The sequence below is a fragment of the Sinocyclocheilus grahami genome, unplaced genomic scaffold, assembly GCF_001515645.1.
Source record: "Sinocyclocheilus grahami isolate Dianchi unplaced genomic scaffold, SAMN03320097.WGS_v1.1 scaffold619.1, whole genome shotgun sequence".
Classification (NCBI taxonomy): domain Eukaryota; kingdom Metazoa; phylum Chordata; class Actinopteri; order Cypriniformes; family Cyprinidae; genus Sinocyclocheilus; species Sinocyclocheilus grahami.
The window spans coordinates 723,750-731,047 of NW_015505798.1; the positions used below are offsets into that span (position 1 = coordinate 723,750).

At 37.6% G+C, this 7,298-nt stretch overlaps 1 protein-coding gene across 1 annotated transcript in view; it reads left to right on the plus strand.

The window, feature by feature from the left end:
- LOC107557783 (F-box-like/WD repeat-containing protein TBL1XR1) overlaps positions 1 to 7,298 on the plus strand; it is a 36,122-nt gene that overhangs the window by 6,747 nt on the left and 22,077 nt on the right. Inside the window, exon 2 of the mRNA XM_016241319.1 lies at positions 6,760 to 6,825. The gene's annotated coding sequence lies outside the window, so the exon portion shown is untranslated. The remainder of the gene's footprint in view (positions 1 to 6,759; positions 6,826 to 7,298) is intronic.

Genomic DNA, 7,298 nt, shown 5'->3' on the forward strand with positions numbered 1-7,298 from the left:
GCAGGTGCTTTTTAAATCACATTAAGTCAATGTAATTTTAAGGGAAAATAAAAAATATTAATCCTATACCCTACAGAACTGACGTTTACTTCTGGCTTTTCAAAAGTGCATGCGAGTTCTTCTTTACAAAAAGAAGCATTTCAGCTTTGTCACAAGTTAGCTTTGTCACAAGTTAGTCTGTTTCGTTTCTCATCCAACACGTGAGAAGCTGAGCTGAACAAACGTTCACTGTCTACGCTTGTGCAGGGCGCGGACAGGTAACGTTACACTCGCGCAACTTCAGCGAGTGCAGGAAAGCGGCTCTTATTTGTGCGCCAGTACACCAACGGCTGTTCGCTTCTTGGTATCTGTGCCTCAGACAGGTAGCTCTGCATTTCCATCGTGCATCGCCAACAGTGAGCTTGCTCTGCGTGGTATTTTTTCTGCTGGCGCCTCGGTGCACACTTCCGGAAAAATCGGACAAAAAAAATACAAAAAAACGGTTCCGATTTATGGCCGGTCAACCAGTGCATCCCTACTTTCCAGTGATGTCTGTGAGAAAGGTATATTCACTCGATAAGCTCGTGCATTTGCGCCGCCGCGCGCTCAATCCACTGCTTTGTTCCGTGCTTTGTTTATCAGCTCACGCACATCAGCTATACAGGCGTTAATACTGAATGTTTAAAGTTATATTCATTGCATACATATACATACATATACTTCGTAGTAGACATCCTTAACTCCATTCTGCTGTCTGTTGTTCTGGTGTTTGTCTGAATATGGCGCTTATCACATGCTGTGTGGTATCGGCATTTTAACGAGTACGAGTATGAGTACAGGAGACCAGTATCGGTGCATCCCTAGTTGGAAGTATTTAAGTGAAAAAAACGTAAATATTAGAATTTAGATGATGATTTTTTTTTAACTGAATACTGAAGGCAGGGCTGTACGTTAACTTTTTTTGCACATAGCACTGGTGCTACAAAGGTTGAAAGTTTTGTAGCACAGGCCAAACAGTTGTAACACAAGTTAGGGGTGGGCGATATGGCAAATATATCATATCACCGTTTTATTCAGAAATATCACGATTAGGGATGCTCCGATCCGCCTTTTTCGCCTCCGATACCGATTCCGAAACCTAGGGTTCGGTATTGGCCGATACCGATCTGATACCAGTGAAGTTTTTTTCCCCCATTTAAATAAATGTAGAATTTATATATCTCTGTGTGTGGAACTGATAATCATTCTTTCACAGTCTACTAGATGCAGACTACTTCATTATAAAGAAAAATAAAATAAACAATTAATATGAAAAAATATAGGCCTATGTATATTTATAATCTGACAAAAAATTATCATAAACTCGGTTAGTGGATAATTCGGCAGGAAAAGTTATTCTAGAAAAATCAGTGTACAATAATGTTAGAAATCCAAACATTTAGTGAAAAAACTATTTTGTGGGGAACAAATAAAAGTGTTGCACTAAATATGGTAAAATGTTACACATTGCTATTTGTATTATTATAAAATCCATTCATTAAAAACATTTTTCAGTTACTGTGCACGTTAAAACAATTTATGGTCTTTTCTACACCCGTGTTTTGTTCTCACAGACACCCAGTAGCAAGTAACAAAACAACATTAAACTCCGGCAAGAAGATAAAGTTTTTGCAAAATCATAGACATGTATTTTCAAATCAAGTATAATGGGAACACAATGATCTTGGAGAGAGCTTTACCGAGCTGACTGCTGTAACCGAATGCGACCAGGGTTTAAAGGCTGAACGAATGACTGACAGCCACATCGGAGAAAAGAGTTTGTGTGAACTTTAATGTAAGGACATAAACATTCATATGTAGCTGACATTACGCTATCATATGGCTTCAGAAGTAACACAGAAGAATTCGCACAATCGAGAAAAATAAATAAATAAATCTCGGATTTGGATCGGCCCTCTCTGACAGATACCCGATATGAATATCGGATCGGCGCATCCCTAATCACGATTCACGATTTTATCACGATTCTTTGTCATGTTGGTTTTACTATTTTGCAAATTGCCTGAGCAGTACAGCCAAACTAATTTGCCTATTGTAAAAAAAAAAAGCCTTTCAAGCTAACAAAATATCAAAGAGTAGGCAGAAGCACTCACATCGATCTCAACTGGGTGCTCGATTAAGAAACAAGTGGAAAATTTTTTTAAATGTAAAGTCGGCAACACCAAAGCTCCAAAAGTATCAAAAATGTATTTAAAAAACTGTCTCATAGCGTGTGTGATGTTTCCAGCATGCAGGCTCTTCATCAGACGTAACAAAATATAAAATAAAAAAGAATGGCAGACATTTAGGCCAAAATCTTTGTCATTATTTTATCTTTGTTATTAGAAAATAAGAACAAAAGATATACATTACAAATACACATAATATACAAATAAAACAAACAGTGCCTTATTTTCAAGTACAGTATTTAGCAGAAACATTATTACACAATATTAAAATAGTGATTTTGTGGTTTTGCTTTTATAAGATGCTGTCAAATTAAAAGGAGTTTGTCTTTGAATTTCAGCATTGTTTCATTACGTTGCACTTTGTCTCACACCTTGTGTGAATGGCATTTGAAGAACTGGATTTAAATAATGTGGTCTTTTGAGACTTGGACATTGCGATACTAGGGCTGTCGCGGGGAAGAAATTTCCCTTTGCAGTGATTTTGAGTATGCAATATTATCGCCATTTATTTATTTAAGCTCATTGGTATGTTAATATACGTATAATAGTAAGTTCTGATGCTGGAATTTGACTGGAAAAGTGGCTTTCAAACACCGCTGTTGACAATTCAATTGTATGAGTACAGGGACTTGACTCTGCGCTCATTTTACACAGGCTGTCAGTCAGTGCAGATACATTGTTATGCCAAGAGGTGGAGGCAAGGGACTGTCTTTACGAGTGAGTCAACTAATACGTTTCATTCATAATTGAAACAAGGTGTTGAAATTAATTTAACTTTGAGCGCCACTTTACAAGGCTCAATCGACGATCAACGCGTTATCTGGGTAATGCTAAAGCTGATGTTTCACTTCAGGGAGATTAATACCATTGAGTAAATTGAACAGCGCTGATGCCAGTCATGGGAAATCCCCTTAAACGCCGAAAAGATGCTATTATAAAGATATCGCTTTCATCTTCTGATAGCTGATGGCTTTTTTTCATGAATGTATGAAGAAGGACAGACGCAGGTAATCGCGCATGCTCGCTCGATCTCTCTCTCTCTCTCTCTCTCTGTCAGTTTAGTGCAAATCAAAGGAACCTCTGTACAGATCCCAATGGTACACAGAGTCTTAAAGAGCAGGTCATATGGTATTTTAAAGTATCCTAATATTGTGTCGGAGACACCTACAACAGGTTTAAATGCGTCTAAGGTCATAAAACTTTGTAATTTTCTCAGAATATACATTTAATATTAGAGTCATTTGCCAATGATTTCGAAATGATTCGTTCCAAGCAAGTTCGGAGCAAACCCCTCCCTTCCATAAGCCTACTCTGCTCTGAATGGTCAGCTGGCCAAGCCTGTTGTGATTGAAGTCCTTGAGCAAGTTAGCGAGCGCTACCATTGACAAAGCACCTTTACATAGAACAATAATATAGTGCTCCAATCCGTTCTTATAATAATGACATAAAATACAAACACTTAAAACAATAATGGTGGATACGTTAGCCGAGTGCTAACGTGACTAACTGATGAAACAATACAGTTTGTAAACCAAAATATGTCTACTGTAATGTTTGAAGAACGGCAGACAAAAGACGCTCTGTTTTAACTTTTAATCAGAACGCTGAACAGCTCACAGGCGCACCAGCCTAACTAACTCACTCGTCTCTCCCGCATTAACCCTATAGCTGCCGGTGCAGCAAAATAAACAGCAATTTCACAATGATTATAAAGTCTGTGTGCCATCCCACATTCGTTATTATTAAACAAAGTAATTAGAACAACGTCAGTCTACATTAATCGACACATTCTTAGGAAATAGTGGGTTCACAGTCAATTATCTGAACTACTTCAGTAAGACAGTAATATCGTGCTTTACCTGGAAACCTAAAGCTACACTAGGTATACATCTCACATTAGCACAAAAACTTGATATTTTAAGCACTCAATTGAAATGTACACACACACCATATCAGTTGTTCTTAAAGGTTGTGGTTCGTAGAGCTTGTTAGCCCAAATTAAGAAGATTAGAAACCAGCGAAGATAAAAGATTAGAGAAGCAGTCCTTGGTAAAATGACATGCACACAACAAAAGGTTCGAATTGTATTTCTGTGGTATCCTTGAACACAGTGTCTTCTCAACATGATGTAAACACACTAACTAGCGGAAGTGTTTGTGGGCAGGTTAGACTCTGTTCGTATTTCGCGGGCAGGCGGGGATTATGCAAATGTGTTACCCAGTGACGTATATCGATAACAGGCAAAAGATTTGAAAATGACGACTCGTTAAGGCGATTCAGAATCGACTCTCTCTTTTGAGAGACAATATCTTTTATCATGCACTTTTTTGATTAAGAACTTTGCAGATTGTTTTCATTTAAGGTTAGCTACGTTATAAACCACCAAAGAGATATTTTTCAAAAACCCATATGACCTGCTCTTTAATGCTGTAAAAAAGCCAGTTGGTGTAAAAATATTACTCTCTTCAGCTTCACTCTTGTTATAATTATTAATTTATTAAACATTCAATACACATGCATTAAGTGTAAAACAAAGGCATAGCCTCATGAAGAAAAAAAAGTGAACATTGCGGTTGTGGCGGTTGCTTGTCATACTCTGTGGTTGTCTTGTCAGTATTGCGATATTACAATATTGAGGTTATCATGACAGCCCTATGCGATACTTCTGTAGCACTGATACACTGTACAATTCTAATTAGTATTAGTGTTGATTTACACTAATGTCTGTTATAGTTCTTTTGGCAACGTGCTTCAGTTGCGTTATTAATTGCAGTCTGACACATTTTGTAACACAACGACACAGTAAATTGAGCTTGGGTAGAGAATGGTTCGGACCTAATGTAGCAAGCTGTAGACATTATAAAATTTTTGGTTGAAGTGTAAATTAAGCAATTGCGTGATTCAGAATGATTTATGCAAATGTTTCCAATGGATTGGACGTGCTTCCCCAATCATTTTCACATTTTCACTTCCCCATTTTTATTTTCACAAGAATTGGCAATGTAATCTAATTGATTTCCAACTGATTTCAGTTCCCAAGTTGGGTTTTTAACAAACCTTTTCTCTCAGATCAGACATTCTTTGCCTTGACACTGTAACAACACCTGTTACTTTGCTTAGCAAGCGCAGGCCAATAATCTGAGCTAACTGGAACATACGCTGCTCTGGGAAACAGATAGACGCAGCAGGTGCAATAGCACAAAGAAGTCTCAGAGACCCGCAAGACATGGACTGAGAGCGGGCAGCTTGAAGGAAGTACTTTCCACCCTTCTCTGTTCAAGCCTAACCTTGGTAGACAAGAGACCACTGAAACCCGCCAATAGCTCTAACTTAACAGCCATGTCAGTACATGCCTTTCATCGCTCGGCTGTGGAAACTAACACATGCGCCCTTCAAAAATTACAGGGTGAGCCCAAGATGGTGATTCTGGAATGCAGAAATTATTTCCAGACCTAGTCTTATTCTGCACCTGGGAAAACGGCCCTGGATGATTATTTTATTTTATTTTATTTTATTTTTTTTATTTTATTTTTTTTTTTACATTTAGGCTTGATTTAGTTGCCGGTATGTGGGCAAGATTTGAACTTAGGACCATATTTCAGACACCATGTTTTGGTTATGTGACAGCAAGTTTTCTTGATGATGAGATTATGAAACTAAGAAGTGCCTGTTTATAATTTGTATCATCTCTAGGTGAAATGATTTGACAAGGCAATAAATACCCTTTTAGTTTAGCTGAGTTATGGCAGATTTTGTTATTCCTTTCAGAAATTGGGAATGTGTTCCTCTTTTGGTGCTAATTAGTTAAGGTAATACAAAACTATAAAATAAAATCTAACTTTTTCCATAAGGTCTCTATTGTTTTAGCTTTATTTATTTATTTACAATGTTTTTTCCTAATTGGCCCATTAGAAAACCTATCCAATGATGTATGTAGGTTAAAGCAATACACAGTGTAGGTCAAAACCGTGCAATCAGTCTTACCTGACGGTGGTGGAACATGTTTAGTCTCTCTTGTAGATTTAGGTGTGCCCTTATCTTAAAAGAATATATATCTCAGCTACATAGTAAGGCTGACAGTTTCACAAACATTAGTGAAATCCAGCTACTGTAATGTCAGTCAACTTATGCTTTTAACCGGTTTTCCAAATACCACACGTACAAGGCAGTGTGGATGGTTTTCAAGACATTCATTCTGGTGTTTTTGTCATGAAAAATGTAAGTGGCAACCCAAAGAAAATTACAGGGCGACATTGAGATTTATTGGACATTTTAAGAAAGTCCATAGAGACATTTATTCAGGCTGTTACCTTACCCAGGAGAGATGGAAAAACAATAATGGGAGTCTCCCAGCAGAAAGATGGAGAAAGATATGACATTTTCCATCTAAACTAGCAGTTGCTGCAAAAGTCCACAAACATGGTTTTATTGACCTTGGACAGTTGGGTTTAATTGGGGTGTGCATTGCAGCTGATGTTTTTTTTTCTTTTTTTCACGTCCAGATGCTTGACAAATTCTGCTTCATTCACCTTTTTCTGTAATGTTATTGCAGGTGCTGAGACACTTCGGTTGGATCCTTAAAAAGTGTTTGCCTTGCGGAAATAGAGGTGATAGTGTGGTGAGTATAAATGCATGTTAGTGCTAAAATGGCTTATTTCTTTTCTTTAAGGAAAATGGAAAAGCTTATTTTTATTTTGTTTAAGCTGGGCTCTGTGTTTTTGGAAAGGACATGGAAAAGGTACAGCTGTTTCAGAGACTGTTTGTAGCAGTAATATTCAAGACAAACCTCTGGTTCCCTCTAGTATATTCACCACCATTCTAGGTTTTTTCCCGTGTTGTAATGAAATGCCCAGTGACATTTGTTCATATGACATGGATGAAGGTGAATCCTGGAATTACTCTGTGTGAATGTGCGATTGATAATCAAAGCAATTGTAGTAAACACTGGTAGATGGAGGGACAGACCAAAATAGACTTCAGACTTAAGTAGACTGTATACACTACTGTTCAGAAGTTTTGGGTCCGTAAGATATCCTTTAATGCTCTAAAGGGGGGGGGGGGGGGGGAAAAACAAGAAAATTTGGGACTTTT